General features: G+C 38.1%; 1 protein-coding gene across 1 annotated transcript in view; it reads left to right on the top strand.

Annotated features, from left to right (window-relative positions):
* The window catches only part of zcchc7 (zinc finger, CCHC domain containing 7), a 79,676-nt gene that overhangs the window by 36,659 nt on the left and 24,572 nt on the right, over positions 1 to 18,445 (top strand). The window lies entirely within an intron of this gene.

Raw genomic sequence — 18,445 nt, forward strand, 5'->3', positions numbered from 1 at the left:
TAGCCTGCTGTTTCGAGTGTGTAAAGCAGGCTTTTACTGTATGTCTTCACTGTTGAAATTTTAGTGCCTTCCCATTTGACACACACATACATGCACAACAACACTTGCTTTCTACCTGCAAATTGGCTATTGTAATTCTGAACACAGGTTGTATGTTACTGTAAACTCCTGGTTGTGATCTTCATATACACACAGCATTTGTAATTTATTTTTTAAACAAAAAAAGTGGGCTTGTGCACACTAACATTTTATAGACGCCAAACATTCGATTTCATCTCTTAGATAATTTGATATAGGAAAAGTGTATTTTAAAGGAGGGGTGGTGATTTTTGATACTTTTTTCTTAGAAAGAGAAGCTTTCTGGATTCATAATCTAAAAACTTATTCCTAATGGTATGAATATTGATTTTGATCTTAGACTATTCCTTTAATTAATTATTATGACTAGTATTGTGCATGATTATTATTGATGAATTACACAACATTATTCAATTGATTCTATACTTATTTTTAATTAATAACTGTTCCAATCTATTATGTATTTCTACAACTATCAATTATGTAGATTGATTGTGATTTCTTAATTTGTTGATTGTCAACATCTGCAACTTTGTCTACAAAAAAAAAACACTATTAGTGGCTTTCTATACACTGGTGAAGGCTTTGCAGCTGAAACGTTGGTTTCTTTCTCAGTAAATTTTGTAAAAGTTTAGGAGTATGTTTGAGTGTGCAGCTTCCCTTTTTTTCTTCATATACACACAGCACTTGCTAATTTATTTTTTAAACAAAAAAAGTGGGCTTGTGCACACTAACATTTTATTTTTTTAAAACTTTTGTACACACAATGCCGTGTACCCAAGTAATCTGTTGAAAACAAAGGCTCACTTTCTCCAAAACTAAACATTGTTAAACAAAATACTTCAGACTGCCGTTGAACATATTCTTTATTTCCTGCAAACTGTAGATAAACGACAACTTTATCAGACCTACAAACCATCAGCCCTACAAGAAGTCGGCAACAAGCCCGAACTAAATCAGCAAACTTCTCATCAGCCAGGATCTTTAATTGTTGAAGTAAACAACAATATCTACAATACAAAGAGAAATAGAAATAGCTGTTTTCAAAAGGTTCAGTCGTGATACAAATAAATAATTAGGGCATCTGATTTTCGGTTTTAACCGATAAAACCTGATAAAAACACCCCGATACAAAAGAAATCAAATCAGTGGACAGACAATAAACACTGGAAAACACTGTAAAAACTGTGGAACTGGTTAATCTATTCACATTGACTTTGCCCTTTTCACATTAAAAAAAATAAAACCTACTACAAAAATAATAATAAATACATTATAATGCCTCCGGCGGCAATATTGTACGGGGAGGCAGGATCGGACGGGTTTATTCTATGTTATAATGCCTCCAGGGGGCAATATCGTACGGGGAGGTAGTATTGGTTATGACACTGGCTCCTCCGAAGAGTAAACTTAACTTTACCGACTTACAGTATTTTGCTGTCTGCTTGTAGTACACATATGTATTTGACTTGGGAGTGTAAGAGCAGGGACTGTCGTTCAGGTAATCGAATACCCGAAAATGTTGGACCCCATGTATCTGAATGGGGAAACTATTCGAAATTCCCACCCCAAGTAATAATAAAAAATATATATATATATTCCACCATTTTAAGTATTTTCTTCTTCATAACACAGGATAATCCCAGTCCCATACAACAGCAATTTAAATTCGTAGCAACCAGAAAAGCAAAAGTAAAATCTGACATTGTTCACAATCTCACAAGAGAAAAATATTTTTTTTTAAACATTTTCACACAAACATCCCGCAAAACTATTCTTGATACAATCACAGACAGAAACCATTTATTTTTCAAAGGATTTTTTTCGACCTTTATCAACAGAGAAGAGAACTACACCTACACCTATTAAGGCTACTAGTGGGCTTTTTCTTTGATTACCTTACAGGAACTGACAGAGGTAATTCAACATATGAGAGCTACTACATGCTCTCTTGGTCCTATTCCTACAAAACTACTAAAAGGTGTTCTTGGTGTTATTAATACCCACATTTAAAGTATAAATGGTTCACTTTCCGATTATAGTTCCCTCAGCACTTAAGGTAGCTGTGGTAAAGCTTAAGAAACACAATTTGGACCCTAGGTCCTCAATAACTATAGGCCAATCTCCAACCTACCATTCTTAGATAAGGTTATTGAGAGAGTTGCAATTCAATTACAGACATTTCTAACTCTTATTGGTATGTTTGAGAAGTTTCAGTCTAGCTTTCTTGCTTTACATAGCACCGAGACGGCCCATGTCAGAGTTGTGAATGATCTGCTTATAAGCTCTGACTCTGGCTTTCCATCAGTTTTAATTCTTCTTGATCTAAGTGCTGCCTTTGATACTGTAGACCATTCCATCCCACTGAATCGTCTTGAAAGCACAGTAGGACTGTCTGGCCTTGTCCTATCCTGGTTCAAATACTATCTTTGATTGGTTTCAGTTCATCTCTATAGGGGAGGTAAAATCGGCATTATCAGAAGTTGCCTGTAGTGTTCCACATGCTTCCATTCTAGGTCCCTTGTTGTTTTCGTTATATATGGGGCAGAAGGGGCATTTGCCCCTCCACTTTTTTCGTTCATTATTTATGAACTATACCTTCTTGTGTTTGGCATTAGTTTGCTGTAAAATCTTTAAAATAAAATATAGAAATAGAAAATCTAAATCTAAAACAAAATTGCCAAAGTGGTTTAATAAACCAATTAAAAACATATTCATAGAAAAAAGGCACTTTACAGAGCGTTTTAAAGGGACCAAGAACAATGTACACAGAAAGAGTACTTGGAACTGCAAACACAAGTCAAAAAGGAAGTTAGAAAGGCCAAGAGAGAGATAGAAATGAGCATTGCTAAGGGGGCTAAAACCAATTCCCAAAAGTTTTTCCAATATTATAACAGCAAGAGAACATTGAAAGAGGAGGTAAAATGTCAAAGAGATAGAAAAAAATAGCAAATATATTAAATTATTACTTTTCTCAAGTTTTTACAAAGGAGGATACGGGCAACATGCCCCATATGTCGACCTGTTCCTATCCAATTTTAAATAACTTTAGTATAACAGAGGCAGAAGTGTTAAAGGGACTAGGAGCTCTTAAATAAACAAATCCCCTGGGCCGAATGAGATCCTCCCAATAGTACTCAAAGAAATGAAAGAAGTTATTTACAAACCGCTAACCAAGATCATGCAACAGTCTCTTGACACAGGGGTTGTACCAGCAGACTTGAGAAAAGGGAGACAAAACCGAACCAGGTAACTACAGATCAGTAAACTTATGGAAACTATAATAAGATCCAAAATGGAAAATTACCTATATGGTAACAGTATCCTGGGAGACAGTCAGCATGGTTTTAGGAAAAGGAGATCATGTCTAACTAACCTGCTTGACTTTTTTGAGGATGCAACATTGACAATGGATAACTGCAAAGCATATAACATGGTTTATTTAGATTTCCACAAAGCTTTTGACAAAGTCCCGCATAAAAGATTTATTCTCAAACTAACAGCAGTAGTGATTCATGGAAATGCATGCACATGGATTAGGGAGTGTTTAACATGTAGAAAACAGAAAGTACTGATAAGAGGAGAAACCTCAAAATGGAGCGAGGTAACCAGTAGAGTACCACAGGGATCAGTATTAGGTCCTCTGCTGTTCCTAATCTACATTAATGACTTGGATTCTAGTATAGTAAGCAAACTTGTTAATTTTATTATTTGTTTACTTAGCAGACGCCTTTATCCAAGGCGACTTACAGAGACTAGGGTGGGTGAACTATGCATCAGCTGCAGAGTCACTTACAATTACGTCTCACCCGAAAGACGGAGCACAAGGAGGTTAAGTGACTTGCTCAGGGTCACACAATGAGTCAGTGGCTGAGGTGGGATTTGAACCGGGGATCTCCTAGTTACAAGCCCTTTTCTTTAACCACTGGGCTACACAGCCTCCTGTAGGTGACACAAAAATTTTGTAGGTGACACAAAAGTAGGAGGAGTGGCAAACACTGTTGCAGCAGCAAAGGTAATTCAAAATGATCTAGACAGCATTCAGAACTGGGCAGACACATGGCAAAAGCGTAAGGTACTGCACGCAGGCAATAAAAATGCCCATTATAAATATTATATGGGAGATCTGAAATTGAAGAAGGAATCTATGAAAAAGACCTAGGAGTTTATATTGACTTAGAAATGTCTTCATCTAGACCAGTGTTGCAAGTTTTTAAATGCCACCCCACTTTTTTAGCATGCATTTTGTCGTTGCACCCCCATATTAAAATGTTATACAATAACTTTATATTTTAACAGTCCCCCCCGTCCCCCCCCCCCCCCCAACCCGATTTCATTAAATTGCGTATTTTTTCTTAACCACAAAAAAGTCCAGATTTAGCTAAATACAAACGCGGATCATAAATTCAACATTTAAAATCAGTCTTGAAATCTTTTTTTTACACTTCAAGTGAACATTTTGACATGTTAAACCTGGGTTTCTAATAAATAAATCAGTGAATTTAAATATTTTGTTTACACTTGGCAAGTCAACATTTAGCTAACATTTCTAACAAATAAATCTGTGAAAAAATACATGTAACTTAACTCTTTTTTTGTTTGTTTTGTTTAAACTTGGCGATTTCAAGAGTTTCCTGACAGATACATCTGAAAAACATCATTGTTCAGCAATTAAATCTTAGGTTTTCACAAAATACAGTATGCACATCGGGAGCGAAGCGAACGACACGAATACAGCACGAGTACAAAAAAATGTAGCTAGTCATGAAAAGAAAAGACTGTCTCCTTTTGCTCCTTTTGTGGAGACGAAATAAAATAAATAAAACACAGAAGAGCATGGGAACACCACACACTAAAAAAAGGAAACAGTTTAGGGAATACCACCGGCTTGTAAAAGAGCTAATGTGATCATTATTATTGGTCAACATTATTAAAACAAAGAAGCGTCATTTTACAGAAATACGAAACCAGTGTGTGGCGGTCCCCATCACTGACTACAATTAAGGTGAAATAAAGAGAGATAGACATACCATCAATTTCCAATTGTTCTGCTATTTCTTGACATGTGCGTCCTTTTTATTGTCTTTATAACCACAGACACTGGCATCATAAAGAACATTATATTTTTCGACTTTAATAATTTAAATTCTCATTGATTTTTTTTTATTTCTGTGGTAATGTCTGCGTGAGCGAAACAGTCTGACAGCCGCTACCTTTGTCCTTATTTGTTATTGGTCCATTGCGACGCGAACAGCGCATAGCAAAATTCAAATACAACAAATGTATTACTATATTTCCTCGCTTCATTCACGCCACTTGCTTCGCTTGTGTTGTGGATTACTCCATTTAAATCAATAGTTTTAATTATTATTCGCAAGCTCGCGTCCGGTGTGCATAGCTAACATGCCCATTGACGTGTTTGATTTGACAGTGTATGCTGCAGAGCTGTGCTTACACTCCGACTTTTAAGACTGTGTTTGTTAACATTTATGTATTTAGCTAAATCTGGACTTTTTTTTTCGTTAAATCTCGGAAAAAATACACGATTAACATTAATACGGGACATTTTTTTTACATTTATCGGCACTGTTCACTGCAGTTTCACTGACACACTCGCCACTTCAAACATAATTTCTCCGGTTCACAAGACCTACTTAGATTAATCGTCAACGGCTCATTTGAAAGGTAAGAACGGCCTAATTAACAGTCATTTATGTATTTATTTATAATGTTCTATCATTTATTTAAATTTTTTTAATTTTTTTTTAACAGAACTGCCACTTTAGTCGTGCCCCCCTTAGTGACACTCCACACCCCTTCAGGGGAAGGTGGGGAAGCTATAAAAAAAGGCCAACAAGATGCTCGGATACATAGTGAAAAGTGTTGAATTTAAATCAAGGGAAGTAAAGTTAAAACTTTACTTTGCATTAGTAAGACCTCATCTAGAATATTGTGTTCAGTTGTGGTCACCTCGCTACAAAAAGGATATTGCTGCTCTAGAAAGCGTGCAAAGAAGAGTGACCAGAATTATCCCGGGTTTAATGTCATATGCAGACAGGCTTAAAGAATTGAATCTATTCAGTCTTGAACAAAGAAGACCACGTGGCGATCCGATTCAAGCATTCAAAATTCTAAAAGGTATTGACAGTGTCGACCCAGGGGACTTTTTTGACCTGAGAAAAGAAACAAGGACCAGGGGTATGGAACCAACTCCCCAGTAATGTTGTTGAAGGTGACACCCTGGGATCCTTCAAGAAGCTGCTTGATGTGATTCTGGGATCAATAAGCTACTAACAAAAGTATTCAGAGGATGGGCCACATTTATAAACAGTCCAACAAATTCTCCCTACTCGAACATATTGTTTTGACCCAAGGTCTGTACCGTGGCTGACATTAGCTAAAACAGTAAGAAAAGACGTTAAGTGAATGTGAACTTGGCAGGCGGTCAGGAGAGATGACTGCACAAAATATTAATACTTAAAGATAGGCATGTATTTTTTATTTATTACTCGCAAAAATATACAAACTTGGATTAAGCAGTAGTACATCTATCAAAAAGTGGCATTTTATAATCACACAAGCCTGATTTTACTTTAGTGAAAACGCTGGCTACAATTTATTTTTTCATTAAAAACATAACTTAGTTGTTCTTTGCTGATATTAATATTTAGCTTTCATATCGAAACTGTACTTACTAGTAATTTAACCTCACATTCGTTTAGAGGTGTGCTGAGCGATTATTTAAATAATCGACACGAATACGATTAATAATTTCGATTCATCGATTAATCTGTTAATTTCGATAATTTTTTTTTTTCATTTAATAATGCAGAAAAGGCACCCCCACTATAGTAGATGATATTATGTAACATTATCTCCAGTACTGGTTTAGTTGTCTTACTCTGTTAAAATAGCAAGTCTCACTCGGACAACACATAACTTTTTTTTTTTTTTTTTTTTTTACAGTTTTATTAATCAGAAAATGCTTTCTCACATAAATAACTACAGTACGAAATTTGCTCCTGAATTTTTGGAAAGCAATTGTAAAACTTAATTCTTGTCACTTCAACCTACTTGGAATTTTTGCTGTTTGCTGAACAAGTGGAGCAAAATTCTTATAAAGTCAACTCATTAACCTTTAAAGAAGTCAATAGGCCTTTTCAGATGGAGCAGAGGTAGCAGGGATACAGAGAAACCGTTCAGCTAGTTTGGCCAGGTGAGGAAGGCGATGCATATTGTTCTTCCACCACTGCAAAGGCTCAGTATCTTTGAAGCTATTTAATTAATTTTGAAAGACATTTAAACATGGCAGATTTAGTTATTTTTATTAACGTGTTTTTTTTAGCTTTTAAAAACATATAATAAAAGTATAATTAAGACTCCATACAGGTAATAAGACACTAACTGTCCAGAATCAAGCTTTAAAAAAAGAAAATGAAATAATAATCTGGAGTAAAGTTGTAAATAGTGTTTATTATGCCATTAACTAATAGTGCTGTAGATTGATACAAATTCAGCAATTCTATGACTGATGCAGCGTGTTTTTTTTTTTTTGACAAGTTTGATAGTGCTGGTAAAAGTCTAAGATTAGACCAATACTTGGTGTTAGCACTTACACAATAACAGATTATAATATACTTGCTTAATTCAATAGCAAGTGCGAAATGTATAGTTTATTTTCATGTGCTAAATGAACACGTAATTCCTCTTATCATAAAAAAGAAACTGCATTTGACAAAAACAGCATGGTACTGTATATATCGACTTACTTCTTATATGAATAATATTACTTGCCAAGTGAGAGACGGTTGGGTGCCTCCTTTTTAGATGTTGCAGCAAAGCTGTGGTGATATTTCATCTTTCCTTTGCATATTATCCACTGAACCTGTGAATTGTTAGTTCGGTTGGCCAAAGCAATCCCACACAACGCTTGTGTGTCTGGCGATTCTCGCAAATTTCTTGGCACCAGGCCTCTCACTTCCATCACTTTCCAAACTCCTTTTCTTTCCCCGTTCTTCTGTACTAGTAACAGCCTTGCTATGTGCATCCGCCATATTGCTGTGTTCCCGCTTGCCACTCTCAACACGTCGCCACAAAGGTTTTACAGACTGTTTTGTTTCATTAAATTTTTCGCCCAATGAAAGCGCTTTGCTAACGTCACAACAACATTGTTACGTTCTAGCAGGAGGATAGAGGTTCTAAACAATATTGCGACAATGCTGCTGCTTGTAAAATAACAATAAAGAAGTACCGACACATTAGCAAAATCACGTTTCGAATAGGGTTGCATGGGTATTATTGAAGAAATACGTCTAACAGAGAGAACAAGGATAGTCACAGGATACCAGAAGACATATGTGTGTGGGTTTTTTTTTTTGTTTTTTTTTAAACACAAAACAAAAAACTCATCTTCATTTTTTTTTCTACATAGGCCTAAGTTTTTTTTTGTCATCTTTTACTAATATATCGCTTTCACTCTCTCAACCAAATCAGTAATAGCGGTCTGCTGTTCAGTATTCCTGCCTAGATCAGACAGAGTGAACAGCTGATCGGAATTATTATTTGAGAACGCACCTGGCATGAATATAGCTGCTAATATACCGTATGCATATAAGGCGATTACTCGAATACCAAAAAGATCGTCGAGTATTAAAATAATCGCCACGCCTCGAGTAACTCGATTAATTATCCCAGCTCTACATTTGTTTTATAATAATCATTTAGGTATGTTGTGTCCCTTAATGAGTACAAAAATGTAGAAATAAATGCTGATTGATAAAAAGGGTGACTCAATATTTACCAGTGTAGCTCATAATGTACTGTATCATCGACTCCATTGGTCTTGGGCAGGTACATTTTGATGTATTTATTTATTTTGGTGCCTAAGGATGTGGGAAGTGGGAGTGCTGTCGGTTTACGCATCAACAGGGTGTGGTTGATCTGCACTGCCTGTAATATTGTCATGAATCGACTGTATGAAGGCTGGCAATTAGTGTTTCAACCAATTAGCACTAAGCATTGCAATGTGAGGGCAGGTGCTTATTGTTTCAACCTATTCTATCTGCACCAATCATTGCCCTGCAATAGAGTGTTTACTTTCCAAAATTCTCATAGCAGCTGGTTTTGCTGTGATAACTGAGCTCAGCATTGTCTGATGACAAAACGTGAAAAACATTCTCTAGCATCCAGCACTACATTTAAAACAAAGCAGAGTAAGGAATAGTTTACATACTGTTAACATACATATGTCAGTATATCTATATCTATAATAAACAAGCCATAGTATAACATGTTTTACATGTTATTGTTTGTTTAGCACTTCCCTTTAATAAGCTGCATGTTGGAATTATAGGCATTGTGTAGATATGCCACTGGAACTGGTTCTGCCATTTGGTGCTACTTGTTTTTGTACTTAATAAATGCTCAGTTAGTAAATATGTATTTTATGCTGAACACCTGTCCAATTTTGTTTACTATTACAAAAACAGTAACTTGAAAAACATTGAACAGTAAAAAGGTTTCCCAGAGCTGCTTATCAAAAAAAAAAATTGCCTGCCTTCACTAGGCAGTTCTTCTTCACCTTTGCCAAACTCCCCCCACCCCATTAAACAAAGTTAGGTGCCCCTGATATATGCTACCGTTAGGTGACATTATCCGCAAACACGGAGTGAACTTCCATTGCTATGCTGATGATACCCAGCTATATGTGTCCCTAAAGCCGGGAAGTTCTTCTGCCAGGGTGTCATTAGCTACTTGTCTTACAGACATCAAGCAATGGATGTCATAGAATTTTCTAATGTTGAATTCAGATAAAACTGAGGCTATGCAAGTGGGCTCACAGAACCAACTAAAAGGAAATGTGGGATTACATGAGCTTGACCCTTGCAGTCTTTCATCAAAACTTAAACTAGAAATGAAGAGTTTGGGGGTTATCCTGATCTATCATTTGAGACTTGTATTAGGGAAGTTACTAAAGTATCTTTTTACCAATAGCCAAACTTAGACCAATTATTTCCGTATCTGATGCCTTGTAATGCACTTTTTTCTGGTGTCCCAAAACATGTGGTATCCTGCTTGCAGCAATTTATACTGCAGCTAGAATTCTGACTAAATCCAGGAAAAGTGAACATATTACCCCTGTTTTGGCCTCTTTACACTGGCTCCCTGTACATTATACGATTGATTAAGATTTTGTTGTTCACTTACAAGGCCCTGAATGCCTTAACACCTAGTTATTTGCAGGAGTTACTGACCCAGTATCTTCCATACCACACTCTGAGATCACAGGATGCAGGGCTGCTGGTTATTCCTAGGGTTTTTTTTGTTGAGATCTGAAATTATAGAATGCTCTGCCTTCATTGTCAGTGAAGCTGGGACCGTTACAGTTTAAGTCAAGACTAAAAACGCACTTTTATAAAATGGCTTTCTTATCTTAGTGGGTTTTAATGTAACTTTTTAAAATTGCTGCTTCTGTATGATTGTGTATACTGTTATTTTAAATCTGTTATTTAAATGGTCTGACTGGCAGTTGTATGTATGACATGCTATACAAATGTATTGTAGTTTCTTTTTTTCTGCTCAGAGTTCTCCCCAGGCCTTTTCAGATCCGTTTTGCAGATGCTGTTTTGCCTTTAACAATAAGGATTGATTGCGTTTCTAGTAGACTAGATCGTTTGCTGAGTGAAATAGAAATCTTGGAACCACATGACAGCTGTGTTACGTCTTGACGCAACATTTAACCAGTCAGAGAGTTGAAGGGACGGGTTTTCTGTGTTAAGCACTTTGAGAAGCTAAAATGTTAAAAATGACTGCTAAAAAAAAAAAAATCCAATTATTTTCAAAGCAAAAATAGTGATAATGAATGCAGGGGGTCAAAATAAGCTGTCGATCGGCGCAGTCCACCGCCTAATACTATATTTGTGCCGGCTACTTTATTAAAAAAAATATTAAGATTATTTTCGGGTATTATCTTTGTCCATTTTTTGTCATTATTGTACTGTAAGGTGATATATATTACACAATACCTATACATATGCACCACAAAAAAAAGCATATTCCTTTTGTTGTGATATCGTAACAATATGTACCCAGGTGCTTGTGAGAGATATTGGGGGTTTATATATAGAGGCTGTACGCCTTTAAGAAGAAAGTCATGATGTTGTCAGATGACATACAAATGCTTAAGTGCAGAGGTGCTGGATTATTACACTGTGGTTTCATGCAACAGTTATGATGGTGACCAAACGTGTACACGTGTGAGTACTGTTGTGTTAAAAAAAAAAAAGGTTAAAATGAACAGTTGCATTCAAAAAATGAAGAATAGCGAAAAACAAAAATAGACATGCATTAACAAAATGACCAAGGAAGTGGAAAGGTTATCGTTGTTGTTGTGTGTTTTTTTTTTTTTTTGTGAACTCCAATAACCCTATGTTATCTTTCCCCAGTTAAATCGTAGAGTGCCTAAATAAGCACGGTCATTTACCATAATAAAAAACAGTAATGAAAAAGAAAATGTAGAACATAAAGCGCAACCAGATATAGTCAACGAAAGACAACACATTATTTAAATTCTTTGTTGTATTATATATTTAAGGTAAAAGGCAAGTTTATTTTTCCGTTAAAAGTGCTCCTGGATATAATGTTCTGCCGCCCGGCTGTACGGAATTCCTGGGGAGAACCGTGCTGCTATGTACTGTAACCCCAGTAAACATCATAACTCTGTTACAATGTCAGGCGTTACATTGGGCCTGCGTCGTGATCCAACGTTGGGCCAATGTATTTTTGCTCATCGGCCTAACGTTGGCACAACATTGTTTGGCATCGTAAATACCACGTTTGCCCAACGTACTATAGGTGTATTAATAACCTTGATTAATTTAGGTGGTACTATTTATAACAACTAATTTAATACAAGAGTGGGAAAAAAAGCACATTTATCAAGTTATATCTTTGTTTATTAAATGGCGGGGGCACGCACCTTGCCGGGTCTTTGAGATTGTATTAATTGTTGTATTTTGTATGTTGCATTGTGCAATGTTGCTTTATTATTGCATTTATGGTCTATTTGTTTATATAGCTCTTTGTGATGTTAGCTTATGTATTCATATTTTTGAATATATCACCCTGTGTACCGGCATATATTATCTGAGGCTATATTATCTGGGGCTATATTAGCATTAAATTGCACATACATTGCACATAAGAGTGGTGGGTTATCATATCATAAATTATATCCGTGCTTAAACAACTCTAAAAGTACTGTTTATATAAAAAACACCATTTATTGGTTAAAATATTTATTTTCAAACACACTTTTACAGACATTTTAACTTTAAGAAGCAATACAATCAAAAAGAAAACTAAACAAGAACTTGTTGCTGGGTAAAACTAACTATACATTGCTCAACTATAAAAATAAATAAAAAAACACCACCTATAAATCCCCTACTTTGGAGATTTGCAATTTTGTTTTTCAACTTCAGAATTCAGCACTACATGGCAATGCCTAGAAGTTGGAATAATGGCAGGATGCACCATTTCCCCACTGGCTTTTACCATGGCAATGGAAGTAATCATTAGGGCATCAAAATGGGTAGTGGGAGGAGAGCGCTTGACTTCTGGAATGCGACTACCACCAATTCGAGCATACATGGATGACATGACAACCATGACTACAACAGTAGCCTGCACTAATCGGTTATTGGGCAAATTAACCAATAACATTGAATGGGCACGAATGCAATTCAACCCCACTAAATCAAGGAGCATCTCTATAATTAAAGATAAAGTAGTAGATAAAACGTTCTTCATTAATGGTGAGGCAATACCAACAGTGTCTGAGAAGCCAGTGAAGAGTCTTGGGAGATGGTACGACAGGGATCTAAAGGACACAGTTTGTGTGGGAGAAGTTAGACAACAAGCAGTGGAAGGGTTGAAGAACATAGACAGCAGCACTTTACCAGGCAAACTAAAACTCTGGTGCTTTCAGTTTGGTCTACTGCCGAGGTTGCTGTGGCCACTGACTGTACGAGGTTTCTTTGACAACAGTAGAGAAGCTGGAAGCTTTAATCAGTTCATACATCAGGAAATGGTTGGGAGTTCCACGCTGCCTCAGCAGAGTGGGACTTTATGGTAAAGGAATACTGCAGCTACCAGTCTCCATTCTAACCGAAGAGTTTAAGTGCGCCAAGGTCCGACTGGAAATGACATTAGTAGAGTCACGCGACAAATGCGTAAGGGAGGCAGCACCTGTGTTGAAAACTGGAAGTGGACGGCAAAGAAAGCTGTGGAGGATGCAAAGGCTGCCCTTCGAATTGGTGATATCATAGGGCAAGTTCAGCATGGAAGAGGGGGTCTTGGTCTCAGTTCAGCTCCTCCTACATGGCACAAGGCAGCCCCAGCTCAACGGAGGAAGCTGGTAGTCAACGAGGTGCAAAAGCAGGAGGAGAGGATGAGGTGTATAAAGGCCATTTCCCAGGCCAAGCAGGGAGAATGGATGAGATGGGAGAGTGTGGAACAACGCAAGAACCTAAACCTCTGGGTAGGAGAGGATCCCTCATGTCCTTTGTGTTCATCATCTGCAACATTAAGGCCCATTTTGACAGGAGGCTCTTAGCCAAGGACGGTTTACTTGGCGCCATGACCAGGTGCTGCGATGTTTGGCCTTAGCATTGGAAGACAAGCGTATCATGACCAGTAAGTTGCCACCAGGTCCATCAAAACATTACACACACAAAAGACAACATTCCTCCGCCCAGGAGAGCAATAACCAAGAAAAGTGAAGAACTTATCTCAAGCAGCAGAGAGGAGCAGCAAGTGGCTGTGGTTGAGACGGAAAGATTCTGGCTGGGGATCTCAAGCACAAAAGAAAGAAAGAAACGCTGATGTACGGGTAAGTAAGCTGGGCTGAGTTGAGTGGGGGACGGAGGGGGGTGATACTGGGATGCCAGAATAACTGTCGAGACCTCTTGAGGTGTCGTGGGCTAGTCGACGAAACACTGAGGATGGAAGGTGCCCACTTGAAGACCCTAGAGATGTACCCTACTTCGCTCAATCCAGACGGTTGTCATGCTGATGCGCTGGGGAGACTGCACTGTGGTAGATCCCCGGAGCCAGCATCGCAGCCATTGTGTGTGCTGATGCGCCAGGGAGGCAAATAAGCTGATCCCTGGAGCCAGCATTACACTTCAGCCATCAACACCAGACAGAAGGAGATCTACATCATCATATGGAAGGAAACACAAATGGACAGAAACACAGATGGATCACATTAGTTTACTGTAAAGCTACGTCTTAGTTGGTGCTTATCTTGGCGAGAGCCGAGTTCAAATCAGCATGAAGTTTTAACATCTACTCTTGTGTAATGGAAGTAATTTACAGACATTTTAACTTTAAGAAGCAATAAAATCAAAAAGAAAACTAAACAAGAACTTCGTTGCTGGGTAAAACAACTAACTATAAATTGCTCAACTATAAAAATAAATAAACACCACCTAATAATCCCCTTCCGCATTTTGTCTGGCATCGGCGCACTGCTGTCTCCCATCATTCCTGTCCTTGCAGTACTGAAGCCAGTTCATCGCGTAGATTTTTATTTCTTCTGTGGCTGTTTTTGAAACTGGATTTTTACGTACTGCTTCTGAAAAAGAATGCACACCAATATCTGTAAAATGCTGATCTATGATTTGTCCAGTTTGATTGTAATTTTGAATGACTCGGTTGTATACTTCGTAAATAAAAAAAAAAAGCAATTAAAAAACACACCTTTCAACTGACACGTGTGCTGCAAACTCAAATATCTGTAAAATAAGATGACAAGAACCTGTTTACTATTATTTTATAATTTTATAAATGTTATGTACCATTATAAAGATACAATGTGTTATGTAAAAAAAAAAGACAAAAAATACATTGTCACAAAAATGTATTAATTATATAGTTGGCTTCAATAAGTTGTATAAAACTGCTAGTTCATGTGGTTTTCAATCTACGTTTACCTTTACTTTTATTACTGGTTTTCTCTCAGGTTGGTGGTCTGGTATAACAGTGTTTTCATGTGCTATGATGAGGTCAAGTCTCTTGACCTTAGACTTCCTGCTTTTCGTGTGTTCTGTAATCCCTTATTTTACTATACAAGTCGTTGCATTATTTTGTTGTTTTACCATCCATGCGAGGCAGTACCCATGACTGCACCATAACTATTTTTTTTTTTTAATTTACTACATTCTTGTGTGAATTGCCTTGGACAAATTAGTCTGGCAAATAAATAAATAATAACAGCACTCCGTAACAACTTGCAGTGTTATGTGTCCGTCTGTGAATCTAAAAAAAAAATACACAGTTTGTCAGTCTTAGTTGAGATCTTTTTTATTTTTTTATAAACTTTTTTTTACCTTTTGTAAACCATACATTTTAACTTATGACAATGTATTTATCTTAAAAGCATGACATTTTCTAAAAGCCTTCGCCTCAAAAAAACAAAAACCCACTAATTCTACTCTGAATTGGTATATATTTGACATTGTCCTTTTACACAAAATATTTAGTTTAACAAATCCTAAAATGCTTTTTATTTTAAGTGTAAAACGATTAAGGCTACACAGGATAAATGTGTGTTGTTCTTTGGACAGGAGGCCACCATACTTTGCACTACATATTTGAAAAGCATATAAGCATAAACTGGAGCCAGGTGTCTGCTGCTCTAAAGACCACTGCCCCAGAGAACCTCAAACTGGCTATGCAGCTTGCAGAAGAGGGGAAAAAGTACTGCAAAAATCCAGCTGCAGGTAGCATGTGATGGCATTGATAACAATGCTAGGGCTGTAGCAAGTGTTGTCTCTGCAAGACAGGTTCTCTGACACAGATGAAGGAGGCAAGCAGGCCATCAGATCCTGCTCAACAACAGACAGAGGTATATCCCTTAATAGGGGATTGTGGAAGGGTGAGGAAAATTCACTCACACAGGAGACAACATTTATTTGAAAGGTGGCACTGTGGTACTGCTGCAGAGCACAACCCAGTACCAGCAATGGTAAAAGGTTGGCAGTTCGTAGCGCACAAGCAGGTGCTGAAAAGAATAATGAAAACAAAAGGCACAAAGGAAAAGGGAAAATAAAACACAGTAATGAAAGTACAAAGTAAAAGGTGCTGCTTTATGCAGTGTCCCCCACTGCCACTAAACCAGTCAGCTCGGGTCTCCAACCCACACTTAGCGGTGCTTGCCTGTCTCTCTTTCTCACTCCAGACACTGCCGTTCTGTTGTTTTAAAATCCAAGTTCACGCTGTCATTCTTCCTGAATGGGCTGGGCCACCCACCTCAAAGCGTTCTTTATTTTTATAGGCCAAGCAACCTCCTAAGGCCAACATCCCAATCACGCAGAGAGAGGGAGAAACCGCACACCCTCACCCAACCTCTCTGTGTCACTGCCATGACTGACAGGCAGATCTTACAGGGCTGCTGCCCTCTTCCTGCAGAATGATGCATGCGTCAGATAGTCAGCACAGATCTCCCCTTTTACAGGGATATTTCAATATGCAAAGGTCTTTCAGACCGCAACCAACTCAGTTAGCCTTTGGAGGACAGAGCAGGTTCCAAAGGGGCCAAGGCTATATAGATATGGTTCCTCTACATCTTCCTGACATTCTCCGGAGCTCTGTGCTTAGGGAAGAAAGGAGACACTCACGTAGGAGACTCTGCACTGGGAGGAGTACATGCGTAGTGGCAGCAAGAGGATCTGCTGTCTATTGCAGCTTCTGAGGAGTCAGTTGATCAAGAGTTCCCCTCTGAGGAGGGTGACTCGGATGGCGCAACACCAGTAGTGCATGTGTCATTATCAGCTGAGCTTTTGCCACTGATAAAAAGTGCCACAGATGTTTTGAGTGTTCCATGGCCTGTAGATGACAAACAGAAACACTCAATTTTTGAGGATGGTCCCGTTCCCTCAGGTGTCTCCTCCAGTACACACGGATTTCCTCTTTGAGGTGCATCCATTCTAGGGTCACCCGGCTACAGCACCTGCTGCTTCACGTTCTTTGAGAACGCTGTACAGCCTGCATGAGGCAGAAAAACTTGGCTTGGCTGATGTTCCACCAGTAGATGCCGCTATCGCATCATTGTTGCAAGCCCCAAAGCTAGGGCTTTTAAATAAAGATGCTACCTGCCTGAATAAGCAGTGCAGGGTTTCTGAAATTTATATTTAAAAAAGCTTACTCAGCTGGTGCTTTTGGTGCACGGCTGGATAACACGGTGTAACAATTTTTTTTTTTTTTTGGTTCCTGGGTAGTAAGTGTTATTTCCTAATTGCTTATGCCTAAAAGTATAGAAAATGGCTATTCCCCACAAACTTTGCTTTTGTGACCAGGAGTCACAATAAGAAAACGGGCAAATTTGTGTCTCTTCGTTCACATAGTCAGAAAAAAACAACATATGAATCCAAATTAACATGTATTTATACTAAAGTAATACAAAAATGACTACAAAAGATTTAGAAGTGAGTAGTTTTTCGAGATTTACGATTATACTGTAAATCACTTTCACGAATCAGCCCCCAAATGTAGTCTCCCATCATGTTCTCGTTATACTGTCCTTGGTAGCGGCGTTCAAAGTCCAGTATATCCTGGTGGAAGCGCTCGCCTTGCTCCTCCGAGTACGTTCCCATGTTCTCCTTGAATTTATCAAGATGAGCATCAAGGATATGGACTTTGAGGGACATCCTACAGCCCATTGTGCCGTAGTTCTTCACCAGAGTCTCAACCAGCTCCATATAGTTTTCGGCCTTGTGATTGCCCAGGAAGCCCCGAACCACTGCGACAAAGCTGTTCCAAGCCGCTTTCTCCTTACTAGTGAGCTTCTTGGGGAATTCATTGCACTCCAGGATCTTCTTTATCTGTGGTCCGACGAAGACACCGGCTTTGACCTTTGCCTCAGACAGCTTAGGGAAGGAGTCTTGAAGGTACTTGAAGGCTGCCGACTCCTTATCTAGAGCTCTGACAAATTGTTTCATAAGGCCCAATTTGATGTGCAGTGGTGGCATCAGCACCTTCCGGGGGTCCCAGCCGTACTCATCATACTTCAAGGCATCCAGCAAGGTCTTGATGCTGTTGTAATCCTCTTTGAGGTGCACCGAGTGAGCCAGGGGAAGAGACGGGTACTTGTTACCATTATGGAGCAGCACGGCTTTGAGGCTCCTGGATGAGCTGTCAATGAAGGACAGTATAACGAGAACATGGACTACATTTGGGGGCTGATTCGTGAAAGTGATTTACAGTATAATCGTAAATCTCGAAAAACTACTCACTTCTAAATCTTTTGTAGTCATTTTTGTATTACTTTAGTATAAATACATGTTAATTTGGATTCATATGTTGT

This window comes from Acipenser ruthenus, chromosome 2 (genome assembly GCF_902713425.1).
Source record: "Acipenser ruthenus chromosome 2, fAciRut3.2 maternal haplotype, whole genome shotgun sequence".
NCBI classification, from domain to species: Eukaryota; Metazoa; Chordata; class Actinopteri; order Acipenseriformes; family Acipenseridae; genus Acipenser; species Acipenser ruthenus.